This window comes from Sebastes umbrosus, chromosome 6, assembly GCF_015220745.1.
Source record: "Sebastes umbrosus isolate fSebUmb1 chromosome 6, fSebUmb1.pri, whole genome shotgun sequence".
Taxonomy (NCBI): domain Eukaryota; kingdom Metazoa; phylum Chordata; class Actinopteri; order Perciformes; family Sebastidae; genus Sebastes; species Sebastes umbrosus.
In genome coordinates, this window is record NC_051274.1 from 1,785,074 (window position 1) to 1,800,077 (window position 15,004).

Consider the following 15,004-nt stretch of genomic DNA (forward strand, 5'->3'; position numbering starts at 1 on the left):
GTCGTTGTTACATTATGTACAGTCGATTATTTTTGGTGCAGTAACATGTAAGATGCATTTTAATAGCTGGCTGCAATACAGCTACTTTTATTATCTTTTTATAACGTGGGTGGTTTTATTTACTGTATAACAATGCGTTATATGCTCATTATAGTTTTTTTCCAATCCTCATCTGCAAAGTAACTGCAGGTACCAAATAAATGTAGTAGAGTAAAAAGTAGGCGACAATATTTCCCTCTGAATTGTAGTGATGTAGAAGTATAAAGTACAGTAGCGTAAAATTACAATACTCACACAAAGTACAAGTAACTCAAAATTGTACTTAAATACAGTACTTGAGTAAATGTACTTAGTAACTTTCCACCACTGGTACCCAGATCCACAGTAGGAATGCCATAGTCTAAAAAATAAAATAAAAATCATGAATTCAAAATATTACTTCAGTAAAAGTACAGAAGTATGCAAAATGTACATAGGTATCAAGAGTAAAAGTAGCCTATTAATTACGCAGAATGGCTCCTTTCACAGTTTTATATTATATTATTATTACATTATCTATTTATGACCAAAAACACACGTAAGAACATTTTAATGTTGTAGTTTGTCAATGTACTAGATACTTTTATACTACCGGGTCATACAGTACAGTACAGTACAGTACTGCATCATATCATATAAGCATATCATGTGTTTTTATGTAAAAAAGCGAGTAGTACCTGTAAGTGTCAAATACATGTAGTGGACTAAAAAGTACATGTACATGTTTTCACTGGAGTAGACGTATAAAGTAGCTTAGAATGGAAATACTCAACAACAAGTACCTCAGAGTTGTTCGTAAGCACAGTACTTGAGTAAATGTATGTAGTATGTACTTCTTCCACCACTGGTTACATATGTCACTGTATTGCAGTGGTGGAAGAAGTATTCAGAGCCTTGTCTTAAGTAAAAGTAATAATACCATAAAAATACTCCATTACAAGCAAGTTGTGCATTCTTCTCTTAGTGAAGTATACATACAAAGTATTATCAGCAAAGTCTTCTTATTGTATTAAAAACAGTAGTCAATGTAGAAGCCTCACATGCATATACTGTATACTGATGCATATAGACGTGTAAGAAGTGTTTTCATGTTGTATCTGGTGGAGATGCTTTTAACTACTTTATATACTGTTGGGCAGTTTAATGCGTCATAAACTTCAAAACTATAATCTGCAAAGTAACCAGTGACTATAACTGTAGGATAAATGTAGTGGAGTAAAAAGTACAATGGCATGGGATAAAATAGTGAAGCCATTCTCTGTTTTGTCCTGTATAATATTAGTATAATAGTCCTATAATAACATTTCCTGCAGGGACTTTATGTAGACATTTGGAAAGCATTACAAGATTATTTTTATTGTATGGATCACACAAGGATATGTCAGTGACATAAAAAATCTTTTAATATGTCAAAAAACTTTACTTAAACAATGAAGAATAGAGCAAATCCTCAGGGATTTGTCATCTTCCTTTGATTGGGCAATAAACCTGCTCCACGCCTGTTGTGTACTTTTCATGCCCTCAAGACACATATTTTTCAAATACCTTACTAGCATTTCTGAAACGTAGTTCCACTCTACTCAGTGTTTTACTTAATAAATTAATGGTAAATAAATGTTATTATGGAAAAATCCTGGTCATTAAAAGACTAAGATTCCCTTATTTTGGTAGAAAATAGAACTGCTTTATAGACTTCATTAAAAGAGCTCTAACCCAGTAAACTTGAGCATTAAGCGCCCTCTACTGGTGTGAGAAGGGGCACTACACCAAAGACTGAAATAACTTCTCCAGCAGTGGACACAAAGGACCAACCCAAGCATTGAGTAAAAGTAGGAACACAATTAACTGTCCTGTGTTTCTGTCCCATCAGAGCCATGTCCTAAATATACATCCACACACAGTAATATGTGGTAAACTAATGTCAGGAGCTGTGTGGAGGGCTGTATGTTTGTGTCCACTCATGTCACTGGTGTAAAGAGCGCACTGTAACACTCAGAGACAGCTGTTGCCAATTAAAAGCTGAACCCTGAATAGATTTGGCGAGGAGCTGTTCTCATTTGCTCACCAAAATAGGCTAAAACAGAGACGAACAGAATGGGCTTATCAAGCTGGTTGGTATGTTATGAATGTAGCACTTGTGAGATACTGTATTTTTACAGTCTAATTAGATTACAAGAGCTACATTATTAAAAATTAACTTTCTTCCAGACATGTTTTAAGACATAGATGTACTTTTAATGATTATTTGTGTCTGATGTGTTTTTTTTTCCACAATAAAAGTTCAAATGCCTTGTTACAAATTCTTAAAGTTACTCCTTCTGCCACACCGAGAAATCCATAATCTAAGAAAATATCATATTGTGAAAAACTCACTTTTCCAGTGCATGTGCACATCCATTTGGGTATCTGGAGTGCCTACCAACCCACAAACTGTAAAATAAGACAACCCAGTCAGATTTTTGTGGGCTGTCCAGATCAGAAAACATGGCTCCCCTTCCTATGTCACATGCAGGATCATTAGAATATACCGCCCTCCCCATCTGAGTATCTCCACCAAGCCCCCAGGAAGTGCGCCGGTCGTCGATCCGAACTTTTGTTGTGGCCCAACGATGGTACTGCAACTTCCGTGTCCGTCACATGATGCCATTGGCCCCAAAAAGACATCATGCGCCACTGAGCAACTTTCAAAGGAATGAACGGGGCCCCGCCTCCAACGCTGGATCCAGTTCTCTTTATACATCCACGATCTCCACCCACGGCTTGAAAACTACCTTTGCAAAGGTGCGCCATATTTTTCTCGCAAGCCAACCGGAGCAGACTGGGCTTTTTCGGTAGGGGGTCTTAAAGAGACAGGCGCTAAAATGGAGCGTTTCAGACAGAGGGTGAATACAGGTATATTCAGACAGGCAGTATGAGAAAAATAATGTGTTTGTTTTTTTTACATTAAAGCATGTACACATGTTCTAGTAGAAACCCAAAATACAAGTATGAACCCGGAAATGAGCATGATATGTCCCCTTTAAGATGAGCACAGAGACACATACAGTACATCATTCTGCACAGTGAACCTCAAACATCCAAGTGAAGTGAGAATAAAGCAAAACATATTTTTGAGTGGAAGGGGACTTTAAATTCAGCCTCTCCCTGTGTGATAGCTGTGTAATAAAAAGAAGGCATGACAAATGAAAAGAAAATGTTATTAGTTAGGTTTAGCAAACCAGACACTTTTGAAGTTGCGGTGGAGAGGAGGACACTGAACAAACGGTTATCCATTATGGATAATCCTGACTACCCTCTCCACCACCTGCTGGACAGACAGCGATGCTCTTTCTCTAACAGATTGATTCAACTTTGCTGTCAGAGAACTCTCAGTTTCATAGTTTCTGTCTCAACCACACTCCATTCTGTTTTGCTCCTGCAATAGCCTTGCACAAGTTCAACTTGCACATCGTTTTTTTCTACCTCATTTAATTTTGATTTAAGACAAAAATTGCAACTTGCACACTTTGCTAATTTATGTTATGTTAGTATGTCATGGCACATTTTGCGAATGTATATAGAATGTTATTGTTATTCTATGTTTAGATTTTATATTTGGTATGTTAGTTGCAGTAGTCTGGTAGATTTATAGTGTATTCTAATATACTCTTTATATACAGTATATTGTGTATACTATAGATATTCATCTCCAGTGTTAATATCAGTGTTGGAAATTAACTTTTTTTCTTCCACTGTGGCTGGTGGATTCCAAAATCTACCAGCCACTCAATAGATTACCATTGATTTTTCGCTGGTGAGTGAAGCAGATCTAGCAGCTACATATTTGACCATATTTGGCTGGTGGCTGGTGCTAATCTATCTATCTATGTCGATGGATACTGTAACATGAGGGAAAATGAGGGAGGTATGTGTAAAATTAAGACTTGGCCAAGCCATAAAGAGGAGAAGCCATTCAACCTTGGAGGAAAAGAAAGATACCCCACAGGCCCACAGTTGGACAGCGGTTCCCAACCTTGGGGTTGAGACCACTGCAAGGGTTTACAAAATAGCCTACATCTTGGGGGTCATAAGATGATGAATAAGAGAGAAATGCAAAAAGCAGAACAAAAAATGATACTACCCAAAGGAGCCACAAAAGTTGGGAACCACTGCTGTAGCAATAGCAATATTTAATATTTCAAATTTGAGCTTCTTTGTTGATACCATATTCAAGAGCACCATATAAAGTATATGCTGTAAACAACACGCTTTATCTCAGAGGCAGAATCACCAAGTAAAGTGCAGGCCTCAGAGCAGACATTTGTTCCTGTGCTCTCTAGACTCTTCCTTAATACATGAGACATCATTTCTGTTCTTTGACCGTGAATACATACTCGAAGCATCTCACTGACCACAGGGGTGTGATTTATGGACTCCTCCCTTGCCTCCTGTCAGCAGAAAAGGACTGGAAAAATTGTGTTTAGTCAAAACTGTCTCAACCCATTATTATAGGTCCCAAAACCAATGTACCATTCCACGAAATGTTAAGGATACTTGGGCATCCTCGACTCCTGGCCCAGTCCTGTGTGACTCACAAACGCCATCTATTGGTGTTTGGAGTTTAGAGTCCAGTAAGGTAACACCATCTATTGGTGTTTGGAGTCTAGAGTCCAGTAAGGTAACAGCATCTATTGGTGTTTGGAGTCTAGAGTCCAGTAAGGTAACAGCATCTATTGGTGTTTGGAGTCTAGAGTCCAGTAAGGTAACACCATCTATTGGTGTTTGGAGTCTAGAGTCCAGTAAGGTAACAGCATCTATTGGTGTTTGGAGTCTAGAGTCCAGTAAGGTAACAGCATCTATTGGTGTTTGGAGTCTAGAGTCCAGTAAGGTAACACCATCTATTGATGTTTGGAGTCTAGAGTCCAGTAAGGTAACAGCATCTATTGGTGTTTGGAGTCTAGAGTCCAGTAAGGTAACAGCATCTATTGATGTTTGGAGTCTAGAGTCCAGTAAGGTAACAGCATCTATTGGTGTTTGGAGTCTAGAGTCCAGTAAGGTAACAGCATCTATTGGTGTTTGGAGTCTAGAGTCCAGTAAGGTAACAGCATCTATTGGTGTTTGGAGTCTAGAGTCCAGTAAGGTAACAACATCTATTGGTGTTTGGAGTCTAGAGTCCAGTAAGGTAACAGCATCTATTGGTGTTTGGAGTCTAGAGTCCAGTAAGGTAACAGCATCTATTGCCCAGAGAGTCTAAATTAGTGGTAAAATCATCCGTCCATCCATCCATTATCTGAAACCGCTTATCCTATTCAGGGTTGCGGGGGGGCTGGAGCCGATCCCAGATGACATTGGGCGAAGGCAGGGTACAGCTTGGACAGGTCGCCAGACTGGTAAAATCAACATAACATTATAAAAAAGTTTGATGTCTAATTTTTCTCTTCCGCCTTCAGAGAGTGTTAACACAGCTGATGAGCTGGATGCTGGCTTAGAGAGCTGAATACACTATAGAAGCAAACAACCAAACACAGATATTAAAGTCAGGCTTATTAAACAGCTTCATGTCACTACTGAGAGACAACTTTATCCAGCTGGGACGGTCCTTCATAACATTATAAATTTAGGAGCGCTCTGCGAGCACAAGCCAAATCTGATTGACTCCCTGTTATGTTGCTGTGCTTGCACTCTGTACACATTATTAGATTCAGCCATGAGGTATGGTGGTGAAGATGTCAGATGACTCACTCCAGCACTGACCAGCTCTGTGTGTTACATTAGAGTACCTGCAGGACAGTGTGTGTTGCCAACTGGAGCTGCAGCTGTAGAACACAGCTGTGACAATCAGCGGCAGAGCAGCCAAAGGATATAAAATGCTTCCGCTCTCAGTGCGGGTCAACGCCCTTGGACTCTGAAACACATTAAGTTATGCTGGAAGATGACACAGGACTTTTTTTTTCCGTTCCTCTAATTCAACTCATATATGGGTCATATCTGTCCTTGCATCCACCCTCATTTTCACCAAATAGCGCCACAAAATCCTATTCTGTTAATTAGAGCAGTTTATTAAAGAGACTTAAAGGGAACATATGCTCATTTTCAGGTACATACTTGTATTTTCTGGTTTCTACTAGACTGTGTTTACATTCTTTAATGTTCAAAAAACACATACTGCCACTCTGTCATGCCCCTTGACGTAACTTTAGGTTTAGGACAAAAAAAACACTATAGTTAAAGGAAAAAACAACATCAAATAGTTAAATCTACTATTTTTGAACAGTGAAAGTGACACTGATCGTTGTGAAAACAGGACACAAAAGAACAGCTGATTGTAACGTAAAAGTGAAACTTAACGCACAGGACACGAACAGCGGTCTCCTGGATGAAAGCCTTGTGTTTGTTGGACCACTCTACCTCCCCTCCCGCCCGCCCAGTGTGTCTTTTCGCACGTTAAATTATGTCACTACACTAACGTGACACTTTCTTTGAGCGTTTACTGTTGCCGTGGATGGGTTTAAATTATAATTAATGGAACACCCGGTACATTTCATGCCGGCGCTAAAGGGTGCCGTGTGCGGCGGCACCAAACGTCAGCGGCCGTGACAAAGCCTCTGTATTTAACGCCATGGGAATGAGAATGGGCTGGTCTCTGTCTGAAATGCTCCTTTTTAGCTCTTATCTCTTTAAGACCCCGTCTGCTCTGATCGGCTTGCGAGAAAATTATGGTGCACCTTTGCAAAGGTAGTTCTCAAACTGTGGGCGATATATTCTAATGAGCCGTCATGTGACATAGGTAGGGGAGCCGAATATGAATGGCTTGCTGAATCACGTTTTCTGATCTAGACAGCCCAAAAAAAACTGACTGGGTCGTCTTATTTCACAGTTTGTGGGTTGGTAGGAACTCCAGATACCCAGATGTATGAGCACAAGCCCTGGAAAAGGGGAGTGTTTCATGATATGTCCCCTTTAAAATAAGCGTCAGCAAAGGATGTTTCTTTTAAACTACTTTGCAGAGCACAAATTGAAGACGTTGTTGATTATCTACTCTACGAAATTTGACAGTGACTATGTGTCAGACACCAAGAATATAAAAAAACTAACCTAAACCAAATTTTAACAGTCTGTAAATATTTGAGATGACACCTACCCTTAAAGGGACTGTTTGTAAGAATCAGAATTGCTTGTTAACAGCGACCCCTGTGGCCGTTAAGTCAGCCAAAGTCAGCGTCGGGCTCGCTCTACATAGACATGAACGAGCATCGCTCAAAACAGTGAGGCGACACACGTCAGCTAAAAGCACAATATCACTCTATATTTCAGCTGCTTGGCAGTAATGTTAGCTGACCAGACGAAGGTCTCTCCATGAATCAATGCTGATCCTAGTGTTGGCTTTTCCTGCTTCAGCCTCCCGACCGCGGCCGGAGGGAACAGGGGAGACACCGGAGTTTTGGTCGGAGACGATAACGTTTCTCTCTGCGGAGCCCCGTCACTTCACAAGACACGGGAAACCTCTGTTGGTCTGGAGGAGCTGCAGCAGTTATTTCTGCACAAACGTCCACTGAACATTCACTAGATATTCTCAGAGCTACTAACTCTTCTGCAGTGTGGAGTGTGCGTGCATGCATGTGAGAGTGGAGCGAGCTGAGCGAGTGAGAACGAGTGTGGTGTGTGAGTGAAGGCAGGCAGGCAGAGGAGCAGAGTACAGCAGAGACTCTGGTCCTGGAGACCAAAGCTACGGTCTCCCCCGCGTCCTCCGACCGCGGCCAACACTGTTTAACAGACGGGCTTCACTAGATACAACTTTGTGGTTTCGGTGCTTCCGTGTAGTTTGTGTTGGAGTCTGAGTCTGAACAGCTTAGCCACACGCGAGCGTGCATGGGACACCGACCCGCAATGGTTTATATGTGTATGAAGGTACAGTCCCTTTAAAAGTTAATTTAAAAAAGTTGCCAACTATTAATTACATAGAAAGACATGATTGTTTCAATAAACGCAAAGCCACAATTAAGTAAATTCATACATCTGCAACTCACATAATCCACAGAAGTTACAGTCTGACCTATCAGTCCAGTCACACGAAAAGGCATGTGAATGACATGACGATGCGCAAGGCAAAAGCGTGTAATAAGAATGCTGTTCTTGGTTTTAGGCTTGTCAGTGTTACACCATGTTTGTACTGACTGCAATGTAAATGTAAATGCATCCGTGTAATGTGCTCCGCTCAGAGCTAGTGACGTAGAATAAAAGTGAGAAAGACTGCTTTATGGTGGGACGGGCAGGTGGATGGTGTCCAACAAACAGGACTTTCAACAAGGAGGCCGGTGTTTTGTTTTGTAAGTTACGTTATGTGACGTTCATGACGTTGTTATCCGTACTGATGTTATGTTGTTACTGTACGTATTTTACTTAGTTTACATACTTATTTTCAAGGCCAACAGTGACGTTTTGTTGCCCCTGCTGGTACTGCCACCTTCATACATGATGTAATATTCATGTCTCCTCTGCAAAACGTGACACTGACACGCTATCCTCTGCTTGGTCTATTACGCGCTTTGGCGTGACATGTGGTTGGCCCTATGGAGTTGAAATTGACTCACTCCCTGAAAAGTGAAACCGAGTATTGTCACACTACACTTTGCCCTTGTGCTAAAGTTTGAACTCCTGCAGAGGAGGGTTAAAGTTTCTTGCAAAGCCTATGTAGTCTGTGTGTAAATAAAACGCGTTTAATGGTCAAGAGGATTCAACTAGGGCCCCAGCTAATACTGAGAGAGGCTCACCATCACCAACACTTCCTCTGTGGTTTCCTCAAATATACAATCCAGTGTCTCAAGCTTTCAGGAGCCCCGACTGGATGTCTCTCAAGACACGTAACCTGTGTTTGTCACATGAGTCAAAGAGGCATTAGAAGACGGGTTACATAGCAAGTTCACAGTCTATCTATAGCTGTGGCTTGCTTCCGAAAGACTGTGCTATCATTAACCAAAATAAACACAGATGCATGAATGCAATGACACATTCAAACACAGAACACCGGGGAAAGTGACACCAGAATGTCACACCAGAATGTCCAGCTCACCGGACATAGTCAGACAGTTGCTGCTGGATGACATCAAGTGACATCCGATCAATCTGCTCTACCAGTGGGGAAGCGTTACCCACCAGGGGACACTCCACAACCTGTTTGTGTCTCTTTTACATCAAGGACAAACACTATTTCAAAACAAATGTTCCCTATGAGACCAGTTTAAGTGCATGCAAAATATTTCGATGTTGTTAGTAGGATAACTGTTGCATTTTACACATGCTTTATTACTTTTATTTGAACAGTATGTACATTGTTAGCTACCCCCTCCACACGGCTGGATGAAGAGTAACTGGCTTTGTTCTTCCAATGCCGTTAGGTACTTGTGATGTGCTGAACTGGGACATGCTGTTCATCCACATCGTCCACAGTACCAGGGAAGCGACTGTGACTCACCTATAAACATGCTGTTTATACGAGTATACAGTAGGTCTTAAAATCATCTGGATCTCTGCTTGAGAAGGTCAGAGAGAGAGAGAGCAGCTCTCGTAGGATTTTATTACGTGTCAGTGGATGGAATACACTTTACGACTGCAGCCTTTCTACACACAAAACTGATGGCATGGGGGACTTCCCAGAGAATATGGACAGAATGGTCCAAATCAATGCAGCAGATTTAAAGTGACTGTTTGTAACTTCTTACAAGTTAAATCTACCGGGTCGGGATCCATTGCGCGCTCGCGTGTGGCTGGAGTCTCTCCTCCTCTGCTGCTTGCCTTCACTCACACACCGCAGATGAGTAGTTTAGCTCTGAGAATATCTAGTGAATGGACGTTTGTGCAGAATAATGCTTCAGTCCTCCAGACCAACAGAGGTTTCCTGTGTCTTGTGAAGTGACGGGCTCCGCAGAGAGAAACGTTATCGTCTCGACCGGGTGCCAGTGTCTCCCTGCGGGCGCCAATCGGAGACGATAACGTTTCTCTCCTGCTTCAGCCCCGGCACCCGACCCGCTTTTCCTGCTTCAGCCAAAAGCCAACACTAGGATCAGATATAACTCATGTTCCATGGAGAGACCTTCGTTCTGGTCAGCTAACATTACTCGCCAAGCAGCTGAAATATAGAGTGATATGTGGTTTTAGCTGACGTGCGTCGCCTCCACTGTTTTTGAGCGATGCTCGTTCATGTCTATTTTAGAGCGAGTACAAGCGCAAGCCCGATGCTGACTTTCGTTGACTTAACGGCCACAGGTGTCACTGTTAACAAGCATTTCTGAAAGTTTACAAATAGTCCCTTTTTAAACAAAGAAGACTAGACCTGATCCTTAGAGATTTGCATTTGTCTTTGTTTGGGCAACTAAACCAGCCTGTAGTGTACTTTCATGCCCTCAAGACACATATCTTTCAAAGTTCTTACTGGCATTCCTGAAACATAGTTCCACTCCACTCAATGTTTTACTTCAATTAAATGGTTTTTTATGGAAAGCTCCTGAGGCCGTATTCACAAACATTTGAGAATAATGTCAGAGAGCGCCTAACTTTCTAGCTTAAAAATTTCTACTTTAGGAATGATTTAGGAAATTTCTCAGTGTAACTCTAGGCAAGGAAAGAAACTTACCTTAGTGAGGATTGATCGCATTGCTATCTATGACGTATTCTTTTAAAAAGTTGGTGATGGGTTGATGAAAAGAATAAAGATGCACTCTTGAACAGTGAAATAGATAGGCCTAATCATAGAATGTTATCTCTCTTAAGATATGGTGTAATTATGAATACATTTTTTGCAATGAACATCTCTGTTGAATAAATTGTAAGCCACTTTGAAAGCGCCAATAAAATGTTTAAAATCATAAGACCTACTGCGCAGTAGCCTATTCACTGCTGATAGTTATATTTATCAGCCTATGTTTAATTTACCATGCTGGTAATTTAAGCAGGGTACTTTGATATTAACGGGGGGAAATGGCTCAATGGCTTTTCTTCAGTTTCTGTGATTGCTGGCCAGTCTAATAAGTAGCTGCGTTGGTTGGTATGTAAATCGGTAACACTATATAATACCATAATTTATAAATGGTAAATTGATAGTTAATTAAACTCACTTAATAGTTATTTTACTGTTAACAAACAATTAAATGATAATCAATAATGTTTAGTATTTTTTTAGTAATGCTATAATTTATTTTATATGTTTCTTAATCATTAGTTTGTGTAATATTAAATAATTGGTTTATAAATTCTATATTGTATCATAGCTGATAGGAGACAATAACAATACATTACGATTAAATAGTAAGCTATTTATTAACAGTTTATTGTGCACACATAACATTTCATATACTATACTAAGTATTTGTTAATTATTACCAACTGAACTGTAAAACCTTTAAGAAATGTTTGTAAAACATCTATAAACATTACATAAATAGATGGTCCAAAAACCTTATTAAACCATTGATCAAATATTATCAATAAATGTTTATAGATGCTTTACAAAGACTTATTAACCTTTTAACAAGCTATTATAATCACCTCTTGTGACTGATATAATAGCATCCAAATAATGTTTACAGACATTTACAAAATCTATTATTAACTGTCCATCTCTCTATTCAATGTCTATAGATGTTTTAAAAACAATTTCTTTAAGGTTTATAAATAATTTCGTAATCACTAATAAAAACTATATATATAATATATATGTATATATAGTATATATATAAGTATATATAATGTTTATATGTGTGCAACAAAAAGCTGTTAATATAACATATAGCATTACTAATAATGAATAAAACATTTTTAATTATCATTTCATTGTTTGCTAACAGGAAAATAAACTATTACCTAAGTTTCATAACTATCAATTTACCACTTATAAATTATGGTTATTATAAAGTGTTAACTATAGATCTATAACCAGCAAACCACTGTTGCATTTTTTTCAGTAAGTCAAATATCTTAGTGTTGTAATCACTTTAATTTCTGGTGTATAGTGTCATTGTGTTGGGTGGGAGATGTGAGCACATGTCTAATGAGATCGACCACAAACATTAAACATCCAGGATTTAATCTTTGGCGTTTCATTAACACACTGTCATTCAGCGTTCGGATAATATTTCTCCTCCCTTAAGAAACTCTAAGTCTTTTAAAAGAGTTCCTTCCTACTCCTAAAAGTGTTTCACCTTAGGAGCTCTCTTAAGGGCTAAAATGCTTTGAATAACTTTTATTTTTACAGGATCTAGTCTTATCTGTAAGGGGAAATTCTAAGAATTTCTTTAGAATTTTGGCACTAAGAGCAAATCTTTTGTATTAGGAAGCTTTATGAATCCGGCCCCTGGTCATTAGAAGACTGATATTCCCTTATTTTGGTAAGAAAGTAGAACTGCGGGTTGCAGACCTCATTAAAGAGATTCTCTTCAGGAGCGCAGTTTTGATTCCAGCTGGGGACCTTTGTTGCATGTCATACATCCCCCCTCCCACCCCCGTTTCCTGTCTGCCTCTTCACTGTCAACTGTCAGCAAAGACAAAATGCCGAGAAATATTCTTAAAAAAAAAGCTCTCTTGCTCAACACAGTATACTTGAGCATTAAGTGCCCTCTACTGGAGTTAGAAGCATTACACTGAAGACTGTGGATACAAAGGACCAACTCAAGCATCAAATAAAAATAGAAAACACAATTAACTGTCCTGTGTTGCTAAATGGACAGAGTAACGTCATCATGGCTCACCCTCTTTTTACCTTGAAGGACAAACACAAATGCCACACAAATGTTCCCTATGAGATATCAGAGATATCCTGACTTTTTAGTCCGTAATATTTGTCAAGCCCTGCAAACACTAGATCCTATAATGCAACTTAATAGTGTATTTTGTGTGACCTTCCCTGCCACATAAATACCCATGTCTTTTCAAACTAACTGTCCCCAGTTTGTAAGCAGGCTTTTCGTTAGGAGTTTGTAGTCTCCAGGCTCAAACCTGAGATAACCATGATGGCATGGACTTTGGAACGCTCCAGGTGATGCAACAACTTTCGTTGTCATAGGCTCTCTTTATTGCAATCACTACGATTGCTCTAAGAAAAAAAAACAACAACAAAAAAGCACCTGTCTTACCTCAGCAGCATGAGACATTGCCATAACCACACAGCAGTCATACTGGGAAGAATCCGTTTCAGGTAAAGCTGACCGTTCATGTTTGATTTGCTGAAATGTGAAGATAACGTTTGCTTAACAAACATGGAGCTCAAAGTTTGTAGATGTGGTTTCAGACACTGGAGAAGGGAGGAGAAGAAATGATTCTTACTTATCAAGTTTGTCTTGACTTCCCAATAAAGTTGGATGCTTTGAATCTTCACTCCAGCTCGCCACGTGTTTATGATGATGACGGGACACTGCTCAACAAAGGCTATTATACATCTTAAAGTTTGGATTCTACGCATATAAGAAAAGGAAATACAGTAATAATTTTTTATTTTATACCATTCTGGCATTTATATTTAACGTACTTAATAGATCCCACTTCTCAGCATTTTGTATTTACTTTTTTGCACTGGGTTATTTGTTATATATTGCACGACTTAATGCATATTTGTACATATTTCATATTCTTTTTATCCGGTTTTCCTTATTTGTTAATTTTGAGTGCTCTATATTTCTTTACAGATATTGTATTTTATTTGTAGCATTATGTACATAATTTACATGTTACATACTGCTTTATATTTTATTTCTTCTTACATTTCCTTTATGTTTATACAAGAGCAATTGTAACAATTTCCCCCTGGGATCAATAAAGTATTTCTGATTCTGATTCTGATAAATTGAGATTAAACAAAGCAGAAATAAAAGAGAATATGTATTCTAGTACTGCAATACAGATCCATTTGCTTCTACAGTACAAAAGCTTTTGTCTTTATGTTGTTTTTAAGTACACAAAAAAATGAATGGTGCTTACCTGAATCCCTCTCCCGTTGTGTTCTGCCTTGAGGCTTTGCTCTTACTGTTCTCCCCTCTCAGGTGCTTTAACAAAGCATCAATACCTTAAATATCAAGAAACTAAACAAATTGCTAATCAGCATGGAGAGTATATTAAAGAAACAAAGATGGCATTGTATGAGCAACAAATCACACCATAGTGAGTGTTCATATAAAAAAAGAGAGTGATTCTATGGGGTCTTGGTGTTGCAGGCGTAAGCCAAATGTGCTCTTTTGTTTGTGATGTTGCATGAATAAAAAAGAGGTACAAGGTAGTTTTCATACAAAATATTATAAACATTGCCTGCAACTTTGCTATGATCTCTGGATGGAGGCCAATATACTAACAAAATGAACATGATTCTGGGACATAAACACAATTTAAAAGGCATATTTAAATGATTATTTCTTGCCTTTAAAGTGTCATTGGACTTTACCTTTTCATTATCGTTTGGTGATTTTGCTCATTCGAAAATGTAAATACTTTTGATATTTTGGTTAGGTTTCCTTGGAAAATATTATTATTTATTTAATGGGAGCTAACTATAGGTAGACTGTATACAAAGACCAACTTTAACAAACAGCTATGACAATTATCTATATCTAAATATGCCATGGTACTGATTGGAGACAGGCTAACAGGTGTGTAACACTGCAGCAACATTAGCTCAATGCTAAATGAGTAGCTAAGTGTGGCTTCGAGCATTCACAACCACAAACAAACCAGAATGAACTCTTACCATGCTGTCAGTCGCTCTCCTAACTGTGAAAATGAAATGATATCTGTCCTGTGTAGAAGTTTTGCTTTTCATTTATTGTATCTGTGAGCGGCTGAATAGCCCACTCCTTGTTACATCGTCGTCTGCTGTGATTGGTGCACTAAAGGGAGCACGCGGAGATAAGATAATGGCGGGGCAGGTTTTGATTCCTTTGATTCAGTTTACCGCGCGTGACTCGATAAATAAATATGTCATTAAATATAGCAATATCATAATATTAAA

The 15,004-nt window shown here is 39.0% G+C and overlaps 1 long non-coding RNA gene across 1 annotated transcript; it reads right to left on the reverse strand.

The window, feature by feature from the left end:
- Positions 1-216: 216 nt before the first annotated feature.
- Positions 217-14,886, reverse strand: LOC119489234. Its single transcript, XR_005207136.1, has 3 exons — positions 14,744-14,886; positions 13,143-13,300; positions 217-400 (listed from the first exon to the last, which is right to left on the reverse strand). It is a non-coding gene; the product is annotated as an uncharacterized LOC119489234 (long non-coding RNA).
- Positions 14,887-15,004: the final 118 nt, after the last annotated feature.